This window comes from Acomys russatus, chromosome 6, assembly GCF_903995435.1.
Source record: "Acomys russatus chromosome 6, mAcoRus1.1, whole genome shotgun sequence".
In the NCBI taxonomy this organism is placed as follows: domain Eukaryota; kingdom Metazoa; phylum Chordata; class Mammalia; order Rodentia; family Muridae; genus Acomys; species Acomys russatus.
In genome coordinates, this window is record NC_067142.1 from 32005728 (window position 1) to 32031924 (window position 26197).

Consider the following 26197-nt stretch of genomic DNA (forward strand, 5'->3'; position numbering starts at 1 on the left):
GATTCCTGCAGGTCTGGGTTCAAGTGCCGTTTAAGTTCCTCCCAGACATGTCGGAGTCCAGGAGCTGGGCCACTTCTCCCAGCCGTAGGTACAGCCTCAGTGCCCAGCTCTGACCACTTCTCCACATCCATAAGCTTGTCCCAACACTGCCTACACTTACGCCTACATCTGTGCATCTTGTTTCGAATCCCAGAATTTTGTCCTGACAATGAAAGTGAGACAAAGTAGGGCCTGTTCAGAGCACACGTAGCCCAGATAAGGAGAGCCGATGCCCAGTGGCATGGCTTTTTGGCCAGTGGGAAAGCCCTTCCTCCATGGACTGAGGAACCACCACTTCTACAGCCCTAAAAACAAACAAACAAACAAGCAAACCAGTCACTGGCTAGACTTGGTACAAAGACGAGTTAGGTCAACAGTGCACCTTGTGCTGGCTGATCCTCCCTCTCTGCCTCTCTCTCCCTTGCTCTCACTATATTCTCTTGGACTGCATTTCCTAAGCACAATGCAGCACGAGGCCAGACCCTGAGGTGTCACTTTCCAGGGACTCCAGACAAGATGTCAAGTGATCAGAACAGCAAAAGAGCCTTGCATTCTGCATCAACCAGGACTTTCGGCACCTTATTTGTAGATGCTTTAGTGGAGACCCAAACTCCTGGCTCTCCAACGCAGTTATGCTTTCTCCACCTACCCTGCGACCTTTGACCCAGAAGGCCTGGTTCATAATCACTAGGACACCAAGCTGAGCATTTGGGGCGGGGCATGTTATCATGCCTTCTGCACTGCCCCCAGGACAGCACTCTCTGCTTTCTAAGGACACAAGCATTGTTGTCTTCTTTCTTTCTCTCTTTCTTTCTCTCTTTCTCCCTTAGTTTTTCAAGACAGGGTTTCTCTGTGTAACAAGCCCAGGTGTCCTGGACTTGCTTTGTAGACCAGGCTGGCCTCAAACCTACAGAGATCTGCTTGCCTCTGCCTCCAGAGTGCTGGATTAAAGGTGTGTGCTGCCACACCTGGCCTTTTTTGAAGCACTTTTCCTTTATCACCTTCTTCTGGTATTTCTTCATACCACAAGCCACTGGGGGAGGAGGGTTGCGGGGAATCACTGCTCGCTTTATTATTCTATAAAATAGATAATATTTTAGGGTGGCTGGATGCCCTAAGGGGTAGTTTAGAATCCCCAGTCCCACGGCAGCCATAAGGGGATATCCCACGGGCTCTCACATAGCTGCAGAGCCCAGCTTTGCAGCAGCTCCTCAAGATGGGGACGGAGGAAAAAGCAGTGTTGACAAGAGGGCGCCTCATAGCTGCAATCCCAGGGATCTCAGGTGATGAATAACCCTCCAGTGTGTCTTCCAGGAAACCTGGAGTTTACCCGTGCGCTTTGCCCCTTTCTAAGCAGATCTGAGGCGCCCACAGGCCCTTACTGTTCTCGCCTGATGACTGTTAGCCTCGCCTCCACTCCCTTTCACACATGGAGCGAGTTAAGGTGGAGTCTGGTTACAATTAGCAGCGCACACCGATCCTAATGGATTCTACAAATCTGTAGTCTGAAGACCCGATGACAGCTCCCAGCAGCCGGATAAATATCACCAATTACTACTGGGTACATGTGCCTTCCCTGATTATCCCAGGGATCCAGGAACTGCCTGGAGCCTCCAGTTAAACTGAGAGAAAGAAACAAGGCATGTGCACACGGCGGGAGACGTCTGGCTGTCTCGATCTGGAAGAGATGATGGATAGGAAGAGAAACGCAGAGGTGGAAACAATGGGCTCTTCTGGGTTTGCTTCCCAATGGATTCTGGGTTTTCTATCTCAGAAAGAAGGCCAACCCCACGATTCCAGTCACCCTGAGTCCTGGTAGTAAGACAGTTCCTGTGCTCCAACTCTCCAAGGATAGTATCCTTGAAACAACTGATCTGTTTTCATTCTCTGCTTTAAAAAATAAATAAATAAATAATATATATATATATATATGTATGTATATATATATATATATATATATATATATATATATATATATAATTTTATGTGTAGGTTGTGTTTGCATGTATGTCTGTTCACCATGTTTGTGCAGTGCTTGAAGAGGCCAAAGAGGGACTGGAGTTATAGACAGAAGTGAGCTGCCATGTGGGTGCTGGGAATTGAACCTGGGTCCTCTAAAAGAGCAGTCAATGCTCTTAACCACTGAGCCATATACCTCCACTCTCTTTTCCCTGTCCTTTCTTCTTCTTCAGCTATCTGATTTTAAAGTCACAAAAATCAAAGCTTTTTAAACCACATGCCTGAATTTTGTCTTTTGATCACCCTTTCATTCCGCTCTGCAGTGAGGAGAGTCTGAGGCACTCGCTGGAGAGGATGGACAGAAATACAACAGATAAACGCCCAAAGGCACGAGAGAGACAAATGAGAACAGAGACTGATGACAGGCGGGCGGGGAGGAGAGCCGAGCACAGAACAGAGCAACTCCAAGAGACCATTTGCAAGCCCTGCTCGCGAACTGTGAATAACAAGGTCACGCTTACTGCAAGGCCTCAGGGCGGTCAGATGGGGAGGAGCCAGGGTCTGTTCAGGATGCTTACCCACTCGTTTGTTAATTGCAGATCCCTATTTCCAGCCTCAAACTCCCAGAACCCAAAGCAATTTAGGTTCCTTCAAAAAATTATGCACTGTTTTACCCCATGATCCAGCAAGCCAATTATGGCAAAGTCCATACTTGCACTCAAAAGAATTGAGAGCAGGACCTTGAGGGGCACTGCACAGCCATGTTCACAGCAGAACTTCTCTTATGTGCTCGATGTGCACGTGAGTGTTCATACGTGTACACGCACCTATATGTGCAGGTCCAAGGCTGATGTCAGCAGTCTTTGATTTCTTTCTATGTTGTTGATTGAGGCAGGATCTCTTTTCTTGTGTGTTCGTTTTGTTTGTTTGTTTGGGAGTCAGGGTCTCATGTGTAGCCCTGGCAGGAGTGACCAGACTGTCTGGACCTCACAGAGATCTGCAGACCTTTGCCTCCCAAGTGCTGGCCTTAAAGGCATGCTCCCTGACACCTGCATCTGGCAAGGTCTCCTAACTGACCAGAGCTTGTTTATAGGAGCGGTCTGGCTAGCCAGCTTGCTCCAGAGTTCCTCACCACCAGCTTCTGAAGGCTGGACCTGTAGGTAGACCAGCACACCCACCAAGCGTTTATATGGGTTTTGCCCACCAAATCCACTAAGCGTTTATATGGGTTTTGAGGATCTGAGCTCTGATCTCACACTGCTGTAGCCAGCTGCTTCTCCAGCTGAGTCACCTCTACAGCACCATAGACATATTTTTCCATGAGCACTCGAAAGGTAGAAGCAACCCAGATGTCCACTCACCTGTGACGGGTAAAGATAAGGCAATACATTGGTGCTGAGGCGTACGCTAGACAGCTACAAGAGTGACATGCTGATGCTTGCCTCGGCGGGGGTAAACATCCGAGGCATGCTATTAAACCGCTCAGTGAAAGGACTGTGTGGTTCCACTTACATGCACCTCCTAGAGTGCTCAGATTCATCGAGTAAGAAATCAGACCAGTGGCTGCCAAGGGTGAAGGGGGAGGGGCCGGGAGAGACTGTGTACTGGGTTGAGCTTCGGCTTGGGAAGATGAGGAGGCTCTGGAGGCTGGGGCAGGAGGATTGGGAGTTTCAGGGTCAGCATGGGCTACATAGCAAGACACCCTTTCAAAAAACCCAACCAACCAAACAGAACTCGGGCCAGGCTGGACCGTGACCACCCTGCAATGACACCGAATGTGCTTCCTGCCACACTCATGTGCCTCACGGTTTGGAAGTGCTGTCGTGTGTGTAATAACGTCATAGTTTTAGGAAGTCCACACAGCCTTTGCTCTGATGGAGTGAAGATCCTGATGTCGCTGTGCCATGGGAGATAGCAAGAGGCCAGCGTGTCTGAAACCAAAAAATGTCCCACAAGATCGTGAAAGCCTGTCACCATGTAAACTAGTCCTCAACCAAGGAATAACCTTGGAAGAGCTTTGGATCAGCCTAGGGACTGTCTGGGCTCCCAGCTGTAACACTAACCAATCACGTGATACCAAGAGAATGAGTTTTTCCCCCTGGGTCTCAGTTTGATGGGTTGTATAAGGGGCTGAATTAGATGACCGAAGGCCCTTCTAGTTAGGCCAAGGGATCTAAAAACAGGATCCCGGAGTAGCACCTGGGAACATATTAAAATGCCAATCATCGCATTTCACTCTAGACTTTGAGTCAGAAGCCCTGTGTGGGCACAGCAATCTGGGCTTGGTAAGCTGCAGTCTGAAGACCATAGAGATATTTTATGTTTTTATAACCAATGACCTGGATAAACAAGCTCTAGGAAAATAGAGTACAAACACACTAAGGAAATGCATTACCAAATGAATGAGAATAAAGGCAATGGCTCCCCTTTAAAATTCAGCTTTGAATATGAAGTATTTATTTTAAAATTTTTAAATCATAATTAGTATACCCAAATGACTGCTGTCCTTACAAGTTACAGCCTGCCACTTGCTGCTCTAACATTGTGACCATGGATGGCTCCAACCATTTTGAAATTTTACTTACAACCTGTTTCTGAGTCAGTCTTGAAGCTGAACAAAACCCAGCCTCATGGGTTTGGAACTAAAAGTCTCTTCATTCAGCTTGATACTAGACTCCCTTGAGTAGCAGCTTCTACAAACCATAACCCACCCCCACCCCCCGCCCAAGGATACTCCCTGAAGACAATCAAAGGCAATGCCTGCTAAATATGAAACATGCACCACACAACATTCATGGTGTAAGAGTTATTGTAGAAACATGGAAGAGGAGGAAATGGGAAAGGAGCACCCCAGGGGGACAGAGAAAGAGACAGAGAGAGACAGACAGAGGGACAGAAGAGAGCAAGAGAAAGTGATGAGATGGGTTTGCCTTTTTATATCCTGGGCAGGGGCACACACCAGGTGGTGGGCGTCTTGTGATGATGTCAGAGGTTGCTAAGCAACTAGAGGAAGGTATGCTAACAATGCCCACCTTAAAGATGACACACGGACAGAAATGTACTTTTCTTAAGAATCTCACCCAAGCCAACTGCTTGTGGACCTGGGGATGGGGATGGGGCGAGAAGCAGGCCCCGCCCACCAGGCTGTGATGTCAAATCAGAAGATGAAGCTCCCAGCCTGGCGACTTTCTTTGTAAACAAGGCTCTTTTGAATTTACTGAATATTTTGGCACCAGCTTTGGTCAATTCTTTCTCCTTTAGTGGGTTGAGGAATATTTCTAGCATCCCACGTAGTCCAGTGAGCACAGAGGGTGGAGGATTCTTTATCCACCAAGCCGTACAGATTTTCTGGTCTTTGGGAAGGAGGTGCCTAGTGGATGGTAACCATGGAGAGATCTGGTCCAGAGCATCTACTTGGCCCTACCTGGAGAGCTTCCTGTTTGTTACCTGTCGTATCGAAGAGCTTCACTGGGCACCATACAAAGTCGTTTATATAATGCTACCCTCAGTGGTCTAAAGGCCTTTAAAGTCACCTTCCCACAACATCCTTACAGGTGACAGCTGTGCACTCTTCTCTTTACCTATGGAATAGAGCGGCCCTGGGAAATTAAGGACTGGAGTGTGCCATTCTCTTTATTTTTCCCACTACCAACCACAGCAGTGGTCACAGTATTTGCATGCAACCACTGTGCCGGTGAGGACAAAGCCCACACAGTCATGTACACCTACTGTGTGCTAGTACACAGATGAATGTTCCACGCAGTGTGCCATCTCAGTTCACTGACTACCGTGCTGCATGAGGCTAAATCTCCTTTCAAGCCGTGGTTCCAAGAGGTTAAATAAAGATCCTGTTTGGGTTCAAGGGGGAGGCATTCAGGTGTGAACCCGGCTCCCCCAACTAAGAGCTAGAACAGTGCAGAGCTTCAGCTTGAAATAGCTTCTCCACCCCAGTGCCATCTTGCTCACCTCCCTGCCAAATCCTCAGCGGGAGAGGAGAGGACAGGACTCGATACGCATGCGTGGCTGAGCAAGGTAATGTATGCCTGTCACTTCAACATGGAGGAGGCTGAAGCAGGAGGAATTTGAGTTCTAAGCCAGCCTGGACCACCTAGAAAGACTCCCCTCAAAACAGATAAACAAGCAAGACCAAACATTTACAAGTGGATATGTGGTTTTAAGAACCACCAATACACTCACTGGGCCTGGAGGATGGAAGCTAACAGGAGAAGCAGATATAGACTTATGTGGCAGGCCTCCTGCGTCCTCAGGCCAGTTGCATATCCATCCCAGGCTAGTCTACATGAACACAGTGCTGACTGGAGCCCAGTGCAGTCTACAGCCCCTGAAAGCACCTGGAGGCGACACAGTGAGGGAGCCGCCACATCGCTACCACCGTGTAGAAGAACAGCTGTTGTTCTGGTACGGAGCAAAAGGCACTTATTGTGACACTAGCCAAGCTTATTGCATCCTGGGAAACACGACAGGGTTCTGAGGTGCTGGGGCACTGCTGCCATGCCACATGGCTGCCCAGCTCTCCTGGCCCCTTAAGGAGCTAGACACCAGGACACCAGGACACCAGGTTCAGGTCCTAGCTCCTCCAATAGCTGGTCCTCAGATGCTCCATCCTCAGAATGGGGTCCTATTTGGCTTCTGAAAGGACTCTTAGCTGCCCAGCTCTATGGCCCTGTAACCAGGTTGCAGAAGCTGCAATGCCAGTCAAATGCTGCTGACGCCAGCCAGACTGTATATAGTGGAGACTTGATGGAGATAGGACCTTATCCCAGTCAGCTCCCTGGAAACCTGACCTTAATCTCCCCTCCACCCTGCCCAGCCCCCCCCCCTCCCACCCCGCCATGGCAAGCTCTGATATCTTCCAAGGAAAATGCTGACCTCTGGCCTGTCAGGTTCCCAATTAAACAAAGGGCCGCAAGCTGCTGAGCCGAGGGCCATCCTCCTGAGGGCTGGGTCATCCTCCACCTGCCAGCTGACTCTTGTACACACAGATGCCCCACATCCCAGTTGTGCAGGCCATGGGAGGAGGATCGGTGCTCCCCAGAGGGGCCATCATGTTAACATAGCTTTAAAAGGGCCGTAAATAAGTGACCAAGAAGGGGCCAGAGAGCAGAGTTCATGGGTCACCACTCCAGTGCAGTCCCAGCCCTGTACACCCTGTCATTCAAATGCAGACTTCCAAAGCCCTCATCCTCATTACCTTGTCCTAGCCAAGCTCAGACTCTAGCTGGGCCAGGTAGATCTTATTCCCTGGTACGCACAAGGGCTTGGCCCAGGTGGTTTCTCAACATTTGCATAAACCAGGGCCCAGCACATTTTGTCTTTTACTAAAGACAGATCTGCTTTCCAGAAAAGCTTCTGGTGACTGGCTCCAGTGCATGCTATCTCAAGCCCCTGCACGGTCCAGTTTCCTGTGTGGAGTAACATGTAGATACCCACAGAAGGAACAAAGCTCTCATGGGTTCCTGTAAGCACAGAGGGCACCCCTGACCCCCACTGCCACCACCACCACCTCCTGCCACCGCCAGGGAAATTCGAGAGACAGTATCTTAAACCTGAAATCTACTTTCCTGAAAAATGTCTTTCAAGTGCCGATTAAAATTGCAAATGAGAAGTGCTCCCTTTATTATGGGGAAGACAATAGAAAAACATATTGCGAACATTCTCCCGGAATTCAATGACACTCACTGAGCTACAGTTTGTCACTCATTATTTATTGAGGAGCTCACATGTGCCAGGCAAAGCCCTTGGCAATGAGACTCAGGCATAAGCAAGACATTATCTCTGGATTCTGGGGACTTGCCTTTTCAATGGATGGGACAGGCAATAAAATGTTAGCTATATAAATAGCACAAGCACAGGCAACAGAAATATAAAGTTGAAAAAGAAGTGGGGTTTGGGAGGTAGGAAGGGAGAGAGGGAGGGAGAGAAAAAGGGAGGGAGGGAGAGAGAAAGGGAGGGAAGGAGGGAGGGAGGGAGGGAGGGAGGAATGGAGGGCTGGCTTTATATGAAGTGGCCAAGAGACCTGACTAAACTGAGAGGCAATGGGAAAATAGTTCCAGGCAGAATAGCAAAGAAAAACTCCAGGGCTGGTATCAACCTAAACACCAGTGTGGCTGGAACGTGGCAGATGAGGAGAGATGAGTAGGCTGGGCCAGGTCCCACGGCCATGGGGATGAGTTGTGCCAAGAGGCATGAAGGGAGGCCACGGAGGTTTGAAATGGGGTAGGGGGCAATTATTCTGGGACACTCGCTAAATCAAAGAAGACGAAGTTAACTGAAGCCCACCAAAGAGGGAAGACGGAGGCCACCCACAATAACAGGATTCTGCAATAGGGGAGAGACTGGGCTCAGTTCTTAGTAGAGCCTGGAAGGGGGTGGGGCTGTGCATGGAAACTACGAGAACACTTAAACTAAGCTGGTCGAATAAGACAGGCCAGCGAGACGAAATGCCACTTAAGAACTTAAGATGTGGTGGAGGTGGAGGACCCTGGGCAGATACTGAAATGGAAGGTTCTTGCCGAGTGACTCAGCAGGACCCATGCTAAAACTGGATTTTGCAAGGGAGAACAAAGTGAGACCTGGGAAGAGGTCCAGGAACCTGACTGTGGTCCAGTCAAACAAAGGATCTTTTGAGGGGCGGGGAGGGAGGCTATGATGGATCCCATCCTGCTATGTGGTCTAAGGTGGTCTTCTGTTATAGACCCTTCTGCTTCAGCCCCCTGGAGTGCTGGGATTACAGACATGAGCCAGCACATCCAGCAAGAAAAGACTCCTTGTCACACACAAAGGAGCCACCCATTCTGTGCCTGGTTGTCTACTCTCCAGCGTGTTGTATTCAAGTGCCCCTGGCTGTCCCATCAGGCAGGGAGCTCACTGTGGGCAGGGTCCGTGTCGCAGCTATGGGAGCTCCCTGATGGCACGAACTATACCTCCCTTGCCACTTGATAACTCTTTCTCTCTCAGCTTCCTGGACAGGGTCCCACTCACAGAAAGCTGACATGTGTCACCTTCACTCCAGGGAGCACTGTCCCAGTTAGCTCTGCCAGCCTCCAGAACTAGAAAGGCAGAGTGGCCACTGATAGAGTGGCACAGTGTGGCTGAACTTGGGTACACACCCTCATGGGTGGCGTGGCCAGTTAGGGTCCTGGGTGCTGAGGTGATGTGCAGACAACGTTAATCCCTGCCTCTGTGAAGAGGTACCATCTTGGGGATGCACCAACACCAGCTTGCCTTGCCTCCACCACAGCCATGCTGCCATAACCCCCAGGAGAACCACAGTTGCCTGTATCCATAGCAACCAGCATTTGTGAGCTACGGCCCCAGGAGAGAGGGCCGGAGGGCTGATGCTCTCCAGTCAGCTCATTTGGTGAGAAGGCATTTATTCAGTGTGAAGACATAATTTCTCTGGCTGGTTGGGAAAGCTTGGGCTTCTTCGGAGAGCCGCCCTCTTCCCCTTTCCACCTAATTCCTCTCTCAGTAGCAAGGAGCACATAGACGTGACAGATGCGCTGGTCCACACACAAGGCCTTCTCCTGCTTGAATAACACTTGGGAATTTGGGCTGGGAGAGGACAACTGGAAAATGACAGAAACCCAGACCACACAATAAGAAAGCTTATGAAAAGGATCCACTGCCCCATCCCTGAGTCAGAGGAACGTCCATCCCATCTCACAGTGAGGCGACACAAGCCTTTGTTTTCAAAAGTAAATAAAATACTAAAATGAGACAAATCAACTGAAAATACTGAAAAAAACAAAACAACCAAAAAACCAAAAACCAAACAAAAACAAAACATAATAAAAAAAACTACTGCTAGAGTAGCTGGGGCTGGCTTCAGTATCTATCTCTAGGAAACACATCAAAACTTGCAAAGTAGGCCTCAAGAAAGAACTGGGCATGCCTCCCCAATTTCCCACCCCATTACAACCCCACGCCGGCTGATTGCTGTTTTACCCCTCACACCTGCTCTATCCCTACTGCTCACCTTGGACAAAAGCTAAATCTTTGAAATAAACCAGAGAGTTGTGGTGGTGTGAATAAAAATGACCCCCATAGGCCCATAGAGAGTAGCACTATTAGGAGGTGTGGCCTTGTGGGAGTAGGTGTGGCCTTGTGGGAGTAGGTGTGGCCTTGTGGGAGTAGGTGTGGCCTTGTGGGAGTAGGTGTGGCATCACTAGCAGGTGGGCTTCGGGGGGGGCGGGTCTCAAACGCTCAAGCCTGAGCCCTGTGTCACTCTGTCTTTCCGCTGCCTGCCCACCCAGATGCAGAACTCTCAGCTCCTTCTCCATCCAGCGCCGCGTCTGCCTGCACGCCACCATGCTTCCCACCAGGACGGGGATGGACTAAACCTCTGAACGGTAAGCCGGCACCAATGAAATGCTTTCTTTATAAGAGTTGCCGTGGTCATGGTGTCTCTTCACAGCAATAAAACACTAAGATACAGCAAACCAGAAAATCCAATTGAATTCTCTTCTCCCCACCCATTTCAGGTTCAGGCCTCCGTTCCTTTTCTCTTCTAAACGAATTGCCCTGCTTTCTAAATAAAAATGAGCCCCACGGTCTTTTTTTTTTTTTTTTTTTTTTTTTTTTTTTTGGTTAGAAATAAGTGTCATTTGGCTGTTCCCCAATGCTACAAGAACACATATCAGTGGACAGACATCCATAACATCCCTTGTCACACCCTTGTTATCAGCCATTCCTTCTGTGGGCCACAAGCTCTGTGTGAACGGATACCAACATGTAGTCTCAGCTTGTGGTCAGTACTTGGCACACACTGTAGATACTTTCAGCTTTTCTTTGTTTTTAGAAGAAAATTAGTACAGATAGGGTGGCTTACACCTGTAAACTCATCACTGAGGAAGCTGAGGAGCTCAAGTCTGAGACCAAGCTGGGTCACACAGCAAGGCCCTATCTCACAAATGAGCACATATATTCTTGCTGAATATCTCTGAAGTGGCCATGTGCTCGCTTTCTGCTGGTCCAGCCATCTTTTGCCATAAAGCCAGCAGCTCCACCATGGACACCATGAACCCAAGGTAAAGGCCATCCTCATTTGACCCGTCTCCACTCAAAACAATCTCCAATAAAATCTATCTACAGGAAGAAAATGCTCAAATGAAGGAAATCTCTCTGCAAACCACCCTAGCAGGGCTGGCTGGCCTCTCGGACCCTCCCTGTCCCTAGCCTCCTGGACAGTGCTCAAGAGCCAGACGAAAGATGTAGGGACTCTGGCATGGGGGTGCAGGGGAGAACAATTAACACTCTGCCAGCTGGGGAGGGTTTTGCTCCAGGATATCCAGATTTGTCCATTTTCCTGCCCTCATCCAGAAAACACCAACTGCTACCCCATGAATTGGGACCCCAGATCAAAGAGAATCTGAGGCATGGAAGGACATGGGCCAAGCAGAGGTTGTCCTTGGCACTAGGCAGAGGACATGTGGGGCTTTATTATGCTGCTCTCCCTATTTTTTTTTTTATACGTTGTAAAACGAAAACCCTTAATTATATAATTCTATATACTTTGCGAGAGCTAGGGCAAGGAAGCCCCACAGATTTTTCTTTCAAATCACGGAAGGAATTCCATGCCTGGGGTTCTGTTAGAAAGGAAGAAGGCAAGCAAAGGTCCCTGGTTCACTTGCTTTGGAAGTCCAGGGACTTACACAGGTGTGCGGAGGAAGAGTGGCAGCCTGTGTGGGCTGGAGCTCTGAGACTGTCCCCGGGTCTTCATCCTCCCTCACAGGATCGCCATATGAAAGGTGGCGCATGTAGGAGCGTGGTAACACCTTCAGTGAATACAGTGGGTGCCTGATGACATTCAGTGTCATCGCTTTTCTTGATGAAATAGCGATGCTCTACTGTATTCTTGCATTGAGAGCCTTATTGGAATCACACTCCAGAAGTCAGCTGGTGGCCAACACGTACTGAGAAGGAAGCTTCTAGAGAAAGAACCCAGCAAGGCCAGTGGTTCTCAGCCTTCCTAATGCTGTGACCCTTTCATTTCAGTTCCTCATATTATGGTGACCCTCCCCCAACCATACAATTACTTTGTTACTACTTCATAACTGTAATGTTGCCGCTGTTATGAATCGTCCTGTGACTATCTGATATCCAGCATCTCTGCTATGTGAATTCCCCGCAAAGGGGTCACGACCCACAGGTTGAGAACCACTGATCAAGACTGCTAGAGCTACAGCAGATCATCCAGCAGTCAGTGCTGGAGGTACTGACTAGAGGTATCAAGCAGGCCAGGGGCATGAATGCACAAGAACTCAGAGCCCAGGCTTTGCCTGGAAGATGCTGAACACAGGAGGTTGCCATGACGACGTGTACACCAGTGCCCACAAGAGCAGCCCATTACCAAAAGGTGGAAGGAATTCAAACGTCTGTCTACCAAGAGATGGACAACCAAATGTGGCTTGCACATTTTTGTGTGGTCTGATACTAAATGTCCCCCACAGGAGCAGATGGTAGCACTATTTAGGGAAGCGAGAAACGTCAGGAGCTGGAGACAGCGTGCCGCTGGGGTGTGCCTTTGAAGAGTATACCGGTCCCCCCAGTTTCTCTCCCCACCACACGCCTGATTCCTGGCTACTGTGATGTTCTTGGTGACTCTGCCTCTATCACACCTCAGCCTCTGACAATGTAGGCTAAGACATCCTTCCTAAAGTTGCTTTCCTTAGCGGGGTTGCCAGAACAAAAAGAGTGATGTGCAGTTACAATGTAACGATAGCAGCCTTAAGAAAGAAAACTCTGACAGTTGCTGAAAGGTGATGGAGCTGAGCACTACCTGACTTGACGTGAAACTGGTGTAGCGGAAACACAAAGGAACAGAACTGATATTATAAAGGATTTGCTAATAGGTTTGCTTGGGAGACATTAAATCACGCAAAGTAGAATTTAGCTAAGGGAGAGCTGCCTCCGAAACACCCCACAGATAAGTGGTGTGCTAATTAGGCCTGTTAGAAATTAGCAAAATTCACCAATGCTAGAATGTAAATGTTTGTTCACCAAGACTGACCAGCCATTAGGCCCTTCTCCAAAGAACATAACTTCAAACAGGAAGCCCCAGGGAGCCCCACAAAGATGCAGCCACTGTTAAGTCCTGGCCTGCCAGACAGGCCACAGTTCTCTTCTTCTGAAAAACATAATTCTGCCAGATGGGCAACATAACCCTGGGTAACAGTTATTCAAAAGGAACAACACTGGTGTACTTAAGAAATAATTCTGGCAATACCTTTGCTGTGTAAATCTCCCATCTAACCAAGTGGACAGACTTGGAGTCTCTCATCTCTGTCTAAACTGTCCAAAACATAACCTGGGGTTGGGACATATTAGATTTAAGGATGACTTAAGATTTAAGCATGTGTAAAACACATCAGCCCAAGTTGTATACAAGTTATTGAAATCTATTCAAGGCTGGCTCCCATTTGAGCATTAGAGCTGGATGTAAGCTATTAAAGAGCCTTGCCTTATTAATCTGTAAGTGTGCAGAGTGATATCTCACCAGAAAAAAACATATTTTTTTCTATGACAATATGAGCCAAACACAAAAGGACAAATATTGTATGACTGTGTTCATCTGAGTTCCTGGTGTAGTTAAACTCGCAGAGGCAGAATGAAGGATGGTGGCTATCAGAGGATGGAAGGAAGGAAAACAGAGTCTATGCCTAATGAGTGCGGCTTTAGCTTGGGACTGAGGCAGCACAGAGAGGCAGGGGAAGATAAAAAGCTATGGGAAGAGAAAGACCACCTTACTGCTGGGTCTGGCTGAGCAGCCAGAACCTTAACATAACTGATAAGGTCAGGACTACTTACAGAGACAAATTGTCCAAGAGACACTTCGAGGAAATCAAGAACACCAAAGTATGCCTAGTTAATGGCAGGGTGTTTGTGGCCCTGAGTTTAACTGTGTTGGCATGTCTCTCTTATCTGTACACTTGAGCAATGCACCTCATAAAACCACCTTACGATGTCATGTGCAAACGGAAATCATTAAAAAGAATGGGTATGGGTGTTCACATGCATTTTTACTCAGTTTTAAACACACACACACACGCACACACACACACACATACACACGTCAAAACTCACCTATTGTGCCCTTAACAAATGTACATTTTCCTAAGTGCATATTGTACATCCCTACAGTTGGTTTTGAAAATTAATAGAAGGGCACAGCTCAGAGGTGGAGTAAATGCTTAGCATCTGTGATGCTCCACCACCACAACCACAGAGCCAACTACAGTGAGCGAAGTGCACCCGGTGTGTGCACAATGAACATAACACATCTGGTGTGTGCACAATGAACATAACACATCTGGTGTGTGCACAATGAACTGAGCGCACTCAGTCACTAACATCTTTCCCCACAGAAGCCACAGCAGAGGAGCAGGGGTGTGTAGCGGGCTGAGCTAGCACTCAGGCCCCACTGGAGGCTAAAGCTGCCAGTCAGTCAGTCAGGATTGCACAGGTCTCTGGCCCTTTGGCCTCTTGGATAATCTGCAAGCATTTTGCTGAATGCTCCCTCACAGCCCACTTTTAGGAAAAAGAAACAGCTGACCTGTGTTACTCAGCCACCTCCAGGTTCCCTGCTTTGTTCTTTCCCCTCCCCCAGCAACTCAGAGCCTCTTTCAGGCTCCACTCTCTGGTCTAAGCTTTAGGGACCCTGGAAAGGTACCCCCATCCCTCTAGCCCTTCCCTTCAGCCTCTTCTGAGAGGGGCCTGGGGCCACAAGTCTGGGAGTCTGGAGGAAGGACCATGGCAGGAGGCTTGGGTTTGCTCACTCAGAAACCCAGCTCCCGTACGACAGGAGCTCATATGTGTTCACTTGAATCTCCTGTAGCCGCCCACCTTCTAGAACCCCAGTGGTTCTAAGGGAAACATAAAGGCCCACACATGAGCTCTCGTTCTCCCACCTGATCCCTGTGTGGCTGCAGGCAAGTCACTTAGTTCGCCTGAGTATGAAATAAAGGCTGCTATCTATCTCACCAGGCTACTGAAGACATTACTTGAGAACATATGTCAAAAGAATACAGCAGTGGACGCTCCCTTTACCAGAGTGAGGGCCACTGAGCTCTTCCTGGAAATATACCAGGTCTGCTGAGTTCACAGCAGATGTAGGTCCCCAAAGATATTTTTTAAAGTTGGGAGAAGTTTTTTGGAGGAATGTAAAATGCGCTTGAGTCTCTGGGAAGCACACACCCCCCCCCCAGGTGAGGTTCAAACCAGGTGGGTGGCTGCAGAAGAAAGGGAGCAGAGAGGGTACCAGCCGGGAAGGGGAGGAGGTGGGGCGGGTGCGATCAGGACAGGAGCCAGGAGGTGGAGAGGAGGTGGAGGATCCAGAAGATTCAAGAGTTGGAGGCAGGGCTCCCAAGGGAGCCTGGCATAGCACAAAGAGGGCATGGAATAAAGCCAGGTCTCCAGGCAGTGAGGACACTGCTGAGCTGTGAGGAAGACACAGGCACCAAATGCCAGAGAGCTCACCTCCAGAGGCCCCAAAAAGGACCAGAGACAGTCTGGGCAGAGAGCTAGCTAGCGGTGGTCTTGTGGCCCAGCACTGGCTCTCCCAACTATGGGGTGCAGGAGGAAGCAGGAGGAAGTGGGCTGGAGTTAGAAACCCTAGTGAGGCCTAGCTGTGGACATGTATTGGTACAGGAAGGCTTGGGGCTGAAGAAGACACAGTAGCCACGGACACCTGGACAGGGGGTTCCCTCCTTCCTTCTCCTGTGCTCTCAGCTTTAAGCATCAGAGTCCGAGGGGCAGGAGCTATTAATAGCACACCTGACAGCTGAGAAGACTGGGAGCTCACCCAGGCGGAAGTGGAAGTGGACAGGAAGCAGGCAGCCTAACCACTCCGCTTCATGACACCCAGGATGCTGACTGTCCCTTCTCCTCACAGCTCCTGAGGAGGAAGACACCCTCCTTGGGGTGCTGCCTTACCACAGATTGCACAGCAGAGAGGAAGAAGCTTTTGGAGGTGCCCCGGCCCCACCTGAATGGCTCACAGGACTAACTGAAGGCCTTTTCCTCTTACTTTTCAGGCCTCGGCTGCTACCCCGTAGCACATGCAATAGTGTGCTGGGTTCTTACACAGGCCGGGACTTTGTGGTAGGGATCATGAGAACAGAGAGGGGCAGAAGCCTCTCTTTCTAGGTAACAGATGCACCCTACTGAAGGCTATAAAGAGATGTTCACCAAGCCCAGGCTGCTCCAGCTCCTCACGGATATTCCCCCACCCACTCTGAGAACTCTCCGGCAAGCCAGGCTTCTCCCTAGAACCCAACATCCCACCACTTCTTGGAGTGTCCTGTATGTGCTGATCCTAGTCTAGCACCCCATTGAGTACCTCATGCTGGTCTACAGTGAGAGAGCAGCTGCCACAGTCCTCAGAAGGAAAACTGCTGAGCGGTCATTGGTCCAGAGTCCAGTGCTCTGCCTGAAGGGCAGGGTTCGCCAAGCTCTCTAAGGAAGAACACGCCAACCACCAGGCTCCTCACTGGCAGGAACTGTTTCTTTGCATCAAACCTTAGTTCTTTCTAGTGGTCACCAAAAATAATCCACTCTGTCATCTCCCTCCTGAGAAGTCAGGGTCAGAGCATTTAGAATGTATGCTCTTGGGCCCCGTCACTGGCTGAGACACTGGACAGCATGTCGCTAGCTTCTCTCCGCCTCCGTTTCCTTGATTCCAAGGTAAAGACAGTGCAAGTTGTTGGGAGAGCTGTGAGAAGATGGGCACCCAGTGCTCAGGGAAGGGCCTGCCATGGGGTTAGCCTTCCTGACTGTGTTACCAACATGGGGCAAACCCAACTCACTGCTTCTTTCCAGTGTACCATGAGCCTTGACCTCAGAGAAAGAACTGGCCGACAGCTTGGCTTACTTCAGCCTCTAAGCAGAAGGCCTTGTCTTGGTTCTTAATCCTGCTCCCAACAACTGACAAGCACACAACAGAGCCAATAGTTGCCCCTCACAGGCATGCCAGAGATCATTGGGCCATCCCTCCAAGCCAGGTGTCTTCCAGGCAGCCTATGGTTGATTGACAACACAACCTCTGTAGGCAGAAGAGCAGGTGGCCTGGCATGCACATCACAGACACGGCCTGTTCCTAGGACTGGCAGGTGCTGCCTTGAAGTGTGGGGGCTGGGAGAACTGTGATTCTGTCCCATGTCTTCTTCTCCTCCTCCTCTTCCTCTTCCTCCTCCTCTTCCTCCTCCTCTTCCTCCTCAGGCCCCACAGAGGCTGGGTCAGGGTGCTCCATGGTGAGAGAGCATCCTAGACATCCCCGGTTCCTGACACTGCCCGTGGCGGAGGGCTAAACTGCGTTTGGAGAGGCTGAGCCCTCAGAGTTCAGCTAGCGATGCAATGCTCTTCCGGTACTGGGGGTCTGTTCCTTCTGGACCTAATGTGGTCTTCCTAACCTAAACAAGGGCACTGAATCTTCAACCCAAACAACTTTAAAGTCATTGTATCCAAACTTCTGCCTCTAAGCCTGCACCCATGAGGACAGAACAGATTGCCCCCCCCCCATAATCTGTTCCACTGGCACACCTCCTCTTAGACAGAGCTGTCCTGGAAGGCAGTTTTCTACCTCCGAGGAGGTGCCAGGGAAGAGCTGTTCCAAACAACAACAAGGACCAGGAGAGAGCCATCAGGTTCCAATAGAGCCAAGGGACTCAGACCTGGCCAGATTCTAGCTCTCTGTCCTCATTCACAAGTGACAGGAGCCAAGGTTCCTCAGAACCAGCACAGGATCTCTTCCCAAAAGCAGCTTTGCACCTCTGCCTTGACATGCAGAGGCACCAAAGCTGAGCCAGACAGCCCCCGCTGGAGGGCGAGGTGGCTCGGGATCCAGATGCCCAGAGCAAAAGGTGAAGAACCGTAATAGGATCCTCGCCCAGGAGATGACTGGCCACAAAACCAACACAGTCCTTGGGACTTAATGAGCACCCCCAAATCAGCCCACCCGACAGCTCTTCAGTGTCTCTCTTTCCTAGACAGCCTCACTTTCAGACCAGGATGCCACTGTCCACCCTCACCAGGACTTTGGGTACTTGTCCCTTGCCCCGTTTCTCCTAAAATTTTAGCCTACTAAGAATATACAAGACTCTCATTGTCACCCTCTGCCTTCCAAGCCTGTCTGCTAATCCTGACCAAACCACTGGGCTAGGAGGTCCCAACACACACCTCCAGGGAGCCTCAGAAGGTCAGAGTAGACAGGGGGAGGGACAGGCAGGAGGCCAGGAGCAAGAAAGAGCTTACCACCCACCTCTTCTGGCTGGTCCAGATTCTCTGCTGGCAGGTGCCTTCCTCCAGGACAAGGTGATGCTGAAAGCTGTTCTGAGTTAAATCCCAGCTAGGCCCTCTCGCATCTCTGGCCCTCTACAGAGCAAAGACAGCAGCCCTACCCCAGGAGGAATCAAAACCATTCCTGGTGTCCCTGCTTCTTGCCAGCCCCCACTTGCCACCTCCCAGCCCTGTGTAACATAAACAGGGCTTTATTATCTCAAGCCCACCACGTCCTCTGAGAGTTCTCTAAATGGAACACCACACAATAACTTGTTTATTAATAACGGCCCGTCCCCTCCCTCAGCCTGGCTCACTCGCTCACCGCTGTGTCCCCCTCATGCATAATGGAGGAGCTGTGTGGCCTGTGACACAAGCCAGGCTGTGCTCTTCAGGCTGAGGAGATAGATGGGGAGAGGTACCAGCCTGGACCAGGCTCCCTAAGATGGGGGCTGTGGAGGGCAGACTCCCCCAGTAATAACTCAAAGACGTTTTGTGTGTGTGTGTGTGTGTGTGTGTGTGTGTGTGTGTGTGTGTGTGCTGTGTGGCAGCCCTGTCCTATACACACATCCTGCGTGAACCTAGGCCAGGGTTATCCGACAGCAGTGCTGTTCTAGCCAAGGCAGACAGGGTTCTCCACAACCTCCACCCACTGGCCACTTCTGTGTAAAAGTCTGGGGGGCAGATCTTTCTCTTCCACTCAACACTCCATGACACTTCTGCTGACTAGACACCTCCAATCCCCATGGTGACCCTTCAGGAACCAATTTCCAACTGCTCCACCACCCTGGTTTCCCTGTGGTGGGCAAGCTGGAGTGGGTCATGGTTTCTCCAAACCCTCCTCTGGAGAGCAGGAAGTGTAGAACATTTAAACAGCTTTAAAATGTCTGTGCCCCTTGTTCCATAAACTTCATTTCTGGAAGTGGGCGCTAAGTGAAAAATCAAGGATAGTGGGAATATTTAAGTCAGAGCTCACGCAAACACGGACGCCCTCAGAACCTGTGGGAGCAATGTTCCAGGCCCAGTGGACACCCAGACCAGACACATAAGCTCCTTATATGTAAGATGCTGTGTTGTCTTCACGGAACCTGTGCATATTTTTAATTACCCGCCCCCCCCCCTCTACTTAAAATTCCTGATACAAGATAATGTGTACATAGCAGCTCTGCCATATTGTCTAAGGAACAATGGCAAGACAAAGTCCACACGTGTTCATATAGATTTTTTTCTGATTATTAGTTGGACCCATAATTTCAAACCCATGTACATGAAAGGAAATTTTCATAAAGGCAAAACATGGAAATAATAGAGCACAGTTATTACAATATGTCCATAGTTTAAAAGAAAATAGAAATGATAAATTCTCAAACCAAAGGATCTGGGTTCAAAATCTGGCTCTGCCTTTTACAGGCTGTGTTACTTTGAGCAAGGTACTTAGCCTCTCTGGGCCTTCATTTCTTTGTTTACATGTTAAATTATAAGGGTTCAGTAAATGACAGTGCCTGAGGAATGGAAAATATGTTAAAAGCTTAAACGCTCATCATCATAATCAATGAAACGCAATGATAAAATAATATAAGGTTATCTTAATAAGGTGGAAAAAGTAAATGGTAAAAATACAACGATAATCACTGGGAGTAAAATTACAGATAATGTGTGTTTTCCCTTTTTTTGGTTATATTTCCTAAATTTTCTGGAAAGAACATAAAATGATTTTTGTCCACAAGAGTACGGTGGTTAGAGCACATTGAAGGCGGGGTCCTCGGCTTTGGATGTGGCCACCCCTGTGGGTCTGCCCACCACACTGGGCCTCAATCGGGTCAGCAGCTCTTGCCTCTGGCTTCTTGAAGCCCACATTTTGCCCCAAGCCCTGCTTCTCTCCAGAGCTGCTGCTGAGCCATTTCTCTGGCCTACAACAAGCATGGCTAATGACATTTGTTGGGGGGGGGGGGCAGGGAGATGGAAAAGAGTACATGGGGGGATGCTGGCTTAGGAAGAGAGCTAGAACAGAACAGGTATATTGGGGGTGGGGATGGGGTTGGTTGGTTAGGTCCCCTGAAGAAGCAATCCCTCTTCCAGATGAATGGGGTGGAGGGGCTAATGCCAAACCAAAGAGTTAGCACATGTTACAGAGAAACAGAGGGAGATTTGCTTCTGAGGAAGCTGGGTGGGCATTAAGGATGCCACCCCCCATCACTGAGGAGTAGAGGAGACCCAGCTGCTCCTGTCACTGCCTCTCTATGTCCCCCCTGCACAAATTCTGCCCAATATATCTGCCATACTTTGCTGTTCCCCTGGCATTTTTCTAGGCAGCCCATCAGCTGGTTCTCAAAGTTGAGGCATATCTCCTTTCCCGTCCTAGGGAGCTGACACCCCAGTAGGGAAACGGGGTGGAGTGAAGAGGAGTGACAGGCCGCAGAGGGACGTGGGCATAGAAGAGAGCTGACAGTCCACCTGAATGTGGGTCACATTCGAAGAGGACAGCAGGCATGCCAATACAGAGTGGCTGCAGTGACAGCTGGCAGGCCTGGAGGAGCACTCATGGCATTGTCCTGGCCAGGCAGCTGAGTTGTGCTCTTTGCTGCTTTCCACTGTCAGGGTCACTAGCCTGCTGGACATCACTCCCTGCTCCCCCGCCCTGGTGACCTCATGTACCAAATCCAACCGTCTGGCTCTTTCTTTCATGTTGAAATAGAACTGCAATACCATGACTTAGGGGATTGCTCTTTTGTGGCCATAGAGGGGACAAGGGTAAGCTGAGCAAGCCAGAAGCCCTTCACCCATGCCTGTTAGCTAACAGCTGACTTCTGGGTACACACTCTGGTCCAGTTTGGAAATCAAATGTTTGTTTGTTTGTTTGTACAACAGGAAACTTGCGGTCATGATAGATTCTGCCCAAAGAGCTTAAGTAGAAATTGGACGGCCCACCTCAGAGCTGTAGAGAGCTTGGCACTGAGGGGCAGGTGGGCCACAACCATCCCTGAGGTCTCGTCCAAGCCTAAGACCTTGAGTACACAGGCTGTCAGCAGCTGTGGAAAAGCCAGTCACTGAAGCTAGCCAGGTCCACGCGCTGTCACGACTGTCTCCTCGATAGGACTGAGAAAACGAGGTTAGAGAAACTGAGAAAAGGAGTCTGGAATGTCTGTGAGCGTGTTTACAGAGACAACGAAGTGGAAGACCCACCCTGAATGAGAGCAGCAACATGCCACGGTCTGTGGGCCTGTATGGAATCAAAGGGAAACGGGGAAGCTCTTGCAGACATTGTCTCTCTGTTTCCTGGCTGCTACGAGGTGAGCTGTCCTGCTCGGCCACATTCCTATGCCACACTGGACTAAAGTCTCTGCAACCATGGGCAAAACAAACAGTTCCTCTCTTGAGCTGTTTCTCTGAAGTACTGGGTCACGGTCACATGAATGTCTGACTAACACAAGCCTCTGGAGGACTCATGGCCAAGTCAGGACCACATGGACCTGTCCCTGTCTCTGCTCAGGTGTGCTTGTATAGGTCTGACTGTGGTTGTGCTAGTGTGTAGGTGTGCAAGTGTGAGTCTGTGGAAGTTATCTCTGGGGAAGGGTCTCAGTCACTGTGTGTGTAACGCATGTGTTCTCCAGTGGGTGTGTGCCTGTGTGGCCCAGTGTGTGTGTGTTAAAGTATCTCAGTGCACCTCCCTGGTGTGTGCACACATCTGTTCTAGGATATCTGTCTTATCTTAGTGTGACTCTGTATTCCTGTGTACAAGTCCGTCTCAGGTGTATATAGGCATCTCAGCATGTGTGTATGTATGGATTTATAGGCTTGTGTTAGTGGTAGTGGTGGTGGTATGTGTGTGCACGCCTGGTGAGATACATTAGGTGTTTTAAAATTGAGTCTTTCATGTGTGTTTGTCATACGCATGTCTACCTTGATCTGTGCATAGTAGCTCTGTGTCTTTCTGCATGCATGATGTGTGCCTGTGTGTACGCGCATGCGTTTGTGCATGGCATGTGTTTGTGTGTGTGTGTGTGTGTGTGCAGGGTGTGTATACATGTGTCTGTTCATGGTGTCTGTAGATGCAGAAGCTAGAAAAGGAAGGAATCGAAGCCCCACGGTACCCCCTGCTCTCACTAGGGCACTCTCCAGCTGAAAACAGAGCAGCACTTAGAGACTCTTCTACAGGTGACCTCTGAGGGACATCCCTGTTCTACAGAATACAACCCTCCTGGCCCAGGTGGACACCCAGCAGCCTCACTGTCAACATACAGTAATCGCACACACTTGCTTTTCTCCAGATGCAGAGGAAGGCCACCTGCATACCTCAGCCTTCTGAGCCTAAGACTTTTGCTTCATGGCGAGCCCTGGCTGGGCCCATCCCATAGGGTCAAGTGCCAGGCTCCCTATTCTGTGATGTCTGCCCAGTCCTTCAGCTGGAGGTGACCAGTCCCACCCTTGGTTTCCAGAGCAGGCCGTAGACATCCTTATTAAGCATAGACTCTGTTCTCTTTTCATTGCACTCTATCTCTGCAGTTTCTCAGGTGCCTCATCTAATGGCAAACAGGCATGCAGGAAACATTTACTGACCTATCACATCAGCAGGCTAGAGAGGGAAAGAGAGGGAAAGAGTGTGAGAGCTGGCAGGGACAAGGTGAAAGCCAAAGAGTCGCCAGCCCCAGTGTGCGGCAGGAATGGCTGGAAAAGGCCCTTCTATGCCTCTGGACTCAGGTTCTGCATGAGAAGAAGGCAGCTTCTTCATTCTCAAGAAACATGGTTACCTAAGAACTGACCTCTCTCAAGGGCTGGACACGGCTCCCAAGGCCCCATCCATACCAGAAAGCATGTCTGACTCCTTCCACCAACATGGCTGCTTCATCAGACACATTATTCAAGACCAAAGTTCTCCTGAATGATCAGAGCTTCAGTTCTGTGATGATGAGCTTGGTCAATCTCCATGACCAGCCAGATCTTCAGTTCCCAGAGCGGAGTAGAAACCCTGATAGCCACCCACTGAGACAGGGCAGGAAGCACTCTCTAGGGCTTGGTACTGGGAGAGTTGGATGTGACACTCATGCCGCCCGTGAAGGGGGCAGCAGTGTTGGACTCTGAGAACAGAGGCTCTTAGAAAGGCTGACCAGGGGATGTGGCCCAGTGGACAGGCCTGTCATGGCGCTTTCAGAAGAAAGCAGCACACTCAGGAACAGTGTGCCAAAGCCGAGACACCTGTATTTCAGGGCCTAGCAAGCCCGCTCCATCCAGTAGAAAGCAGTATGTGTGTCCACAAAGACACATTAACGAAGACTCAAAATCACAGGAAGTTCAAGTAGCCAGGACAACCTTTAAACGGAGCAAAGTGAGAGAGTCACACCTCAGAATTTCAAAGCTTAAAAGGCCATGGTGCTCAGATCAGTGTGCTGAGCAGAGAGAACGGAATTGAAACGAGAGTCCACAGATGAATGTACACATCTGTGAACAATGCATGTGACAAGAGCCCCACTCTACCCCTGGATGAGGGGAGGAGAGCGTCACCAACAAATGGCGCTGCGACAGCCAGGTTTTCACATGAAAAATAAAAAATATGAAGTTGAGCCCTTCAGTGTATGCTTCAATTATAAACAAAAATTAAGTCAAAATGGATCGGGTGACCTGGATATTAGAGCTATAACCACAACACTCTTGTGATTAAGTAAAATGCAGATCTCACATCCTTGAGTGTGAAAGCTGATTCTTCGATGTGTCACACAAGCAGTGAAAGGGAGGGCCTGGGATAAACGGGGCTTTGCCAGAACATTTGCGCATCATAAGATATTACCAAAAAGTAAAAAGAAACCTGCAGAGTAGACGAAAATATTTCCAAATTATATGTCTAAGAGTTTAATGCCCAAAATATGTGAAGAGCCCATAACACTCAACCATGAAAAAAAAATACCAAAAAAAAAAAAAAATGTTATTAGAGAAATGCAGAATAAAACCACAGTGAGATACCACCTTATGCCTACGAGCAAAGCTATAATCAGTGGAATAAAAGAAAGAATAACAGTGCTGGCAAGGGTGTGAGGAGACGAGGGCTCTCCTACATCACCACGAGAGCGCAAAATGGTGCAGCCGCTGCAGGAAATAGTCTCTCAGCAAACTAAACAGAGAAGCACCTTCTCTATATAAAGCCAAAAGAACAGAAAATAGGGACCCCATAAACGGGCTGGGCGTGTGGCTCAGTCAGTACACTGCTTGCCTAGCTGGATTTGACCCCCTTCTTCATAAATAAATGAAGAAAGAATGAAGTTCAGATACACGCTATAATGTAGACGAACCTTAAAAACATTATGCTGCGACTGAAGAGATGGCTCGGGGGTTAAGAGCACTGATTACTCTTCCAAAGGGCCTGGGTTCGATTCCCAACACCCACACAGCAGTTCACAGCTGTCTGTAACTTCAGGGACCCAATGTCTTCTGCTGTTCTACAAGTTCCTACATGCATGGGGAGCACCCACCTCACACAGCCACACACGTACACATAAAAACAAAACATGAATAAACAGTTCAAAAAATTGAATTCTTAAAAAAAAAATATGCCAAAGGGACAGAGATGGTATGATTTCACATCTATGGATGAGCCAGAGTAAGGGGATTCATGGAGATGTGACTTTAGACCAGAGCTATGAAAGGTGACAAGTGGGTAGCCGCTGCTTGGTAGCTACAGGTTTCTGTCTTCTGTACACGGAGCTCTGTGTTATAAACCTGAAACGGCTAAAATCAGTTCAATGACTGTATATCTACAATTTCAAAAATAATGATAATAAAGCAGCAGCACCCTGCCATATTTTGCTACCAAGCCACTAATATGGGATCCCAAAGAAAAGGCTGCTGGGAAAACATTTGCAGAGGCGCTCCTTCCCCAAAGGGCAGCATTCTTCAAAGCTTTTGGTGAGTTACTGTGGTGGTGAGTGGCCAAGGGGGGGGGGGGCGGCCCGTACATGGCTCTGAAATTCTCCTGACCTTGTCATCTACTTTCAGTCCTGGGTGCAGGTGAGGGCAGTGTCACCAGCTTCCTATGCCTTTGAAATTTCCTAAGGATCTGATAAAGACTCTTTAAGCCATCACCCTTCCCCAAGGCTACTCACTGGACCTCTCTCCTCCATCTCCATCCCCGATAGCTTCCGGTTTTGAACAAGGAGGAGACCCCCATCTGGTCAAACATGCCTAGCCTAGGTGCTTTGCCTTAAAGCTACTTTTCCAGGCCTTCCAAAGCTGGCTAAAATGCTTCATTTTTAAAGGGCATCCTTGACAGTCCAAGTTACAGTAGGAGACATAGTATTTAAAACGTTCAAAACCTAACTCATCAAGGGACCGCCTGTATTTCTCACCAGCCTCCCTTCACCTCACATTAGTCCCCCCAACCTCCAAAAGGAAAGCAACAAATGAAGCAGTATTCTCCGCACGTCCCCTTTCCCAGCCAGCCTCCCTAGGTACCCTTCCTTCTTTATTAAGATGGGACACCTGTTCTAAGCCTGGGTTCCTCACTGGCTCTTTTTGGGCAGCCCAGATACAGTGTTGCTCGGTATCAGCCATCCCTACCACACATCCCGGTTATATTTTAGACTTCATCCCCTTAAAAGTCCTGACAGGCAAATCCTCCTTAATTTCCTAAAGGCATACATAATTCGACCACCATTCACAGCAGCTTTTTATGGTAAGCCTAGAAAGCTGTCTGACTCTTCTTTCAAATGAATTGGAATTTATACATTTAAATGAGTGTTGTCTTCTTCAAAGAGGTCCCCCGGGAGCCTATTGCTCGGCTGAAGCTTGGAGCAGACTTTTCCTAGCTCTCCGTGGCACCGCCTTCAAAGCCTGCCGCACACACCTTTTAAAGGGCCCCCACAGAGGCGTGACGGCATCCTGTCAGAGTACACATGATTTTCTTCTCCTCAGGTTGAAA

General features: G+C 49.2%; 1 protein-coding gene across 17 annotated transcripts in view; it reads right to left on the reverse strand.

Annotated features, from left to right (window-relative positions):
• Nfasc (neurofascin) overlaps nucleotides 1-26197 on the reverse strand; it is a 169966-nt gene that overhangs the window by 117843 nt on the left and 25926 nt on the right. The window contains exon 1 of one of the 17 annotated variants that reach the window (XM_051147393.1): nucleotides 18275-18466. The exons of the other annotated variants lie outside the window; for them this stretch is intronic. The gene's annotated coding sequence lies outside the window, so the exon portion shown is untranslated. Of the gene's footprint in view, nucleotides 1-18274; nucleotides 18467-26197 lie in introns of those variants that run through there. 17 annotated transcript variants of the gene reach the window in all.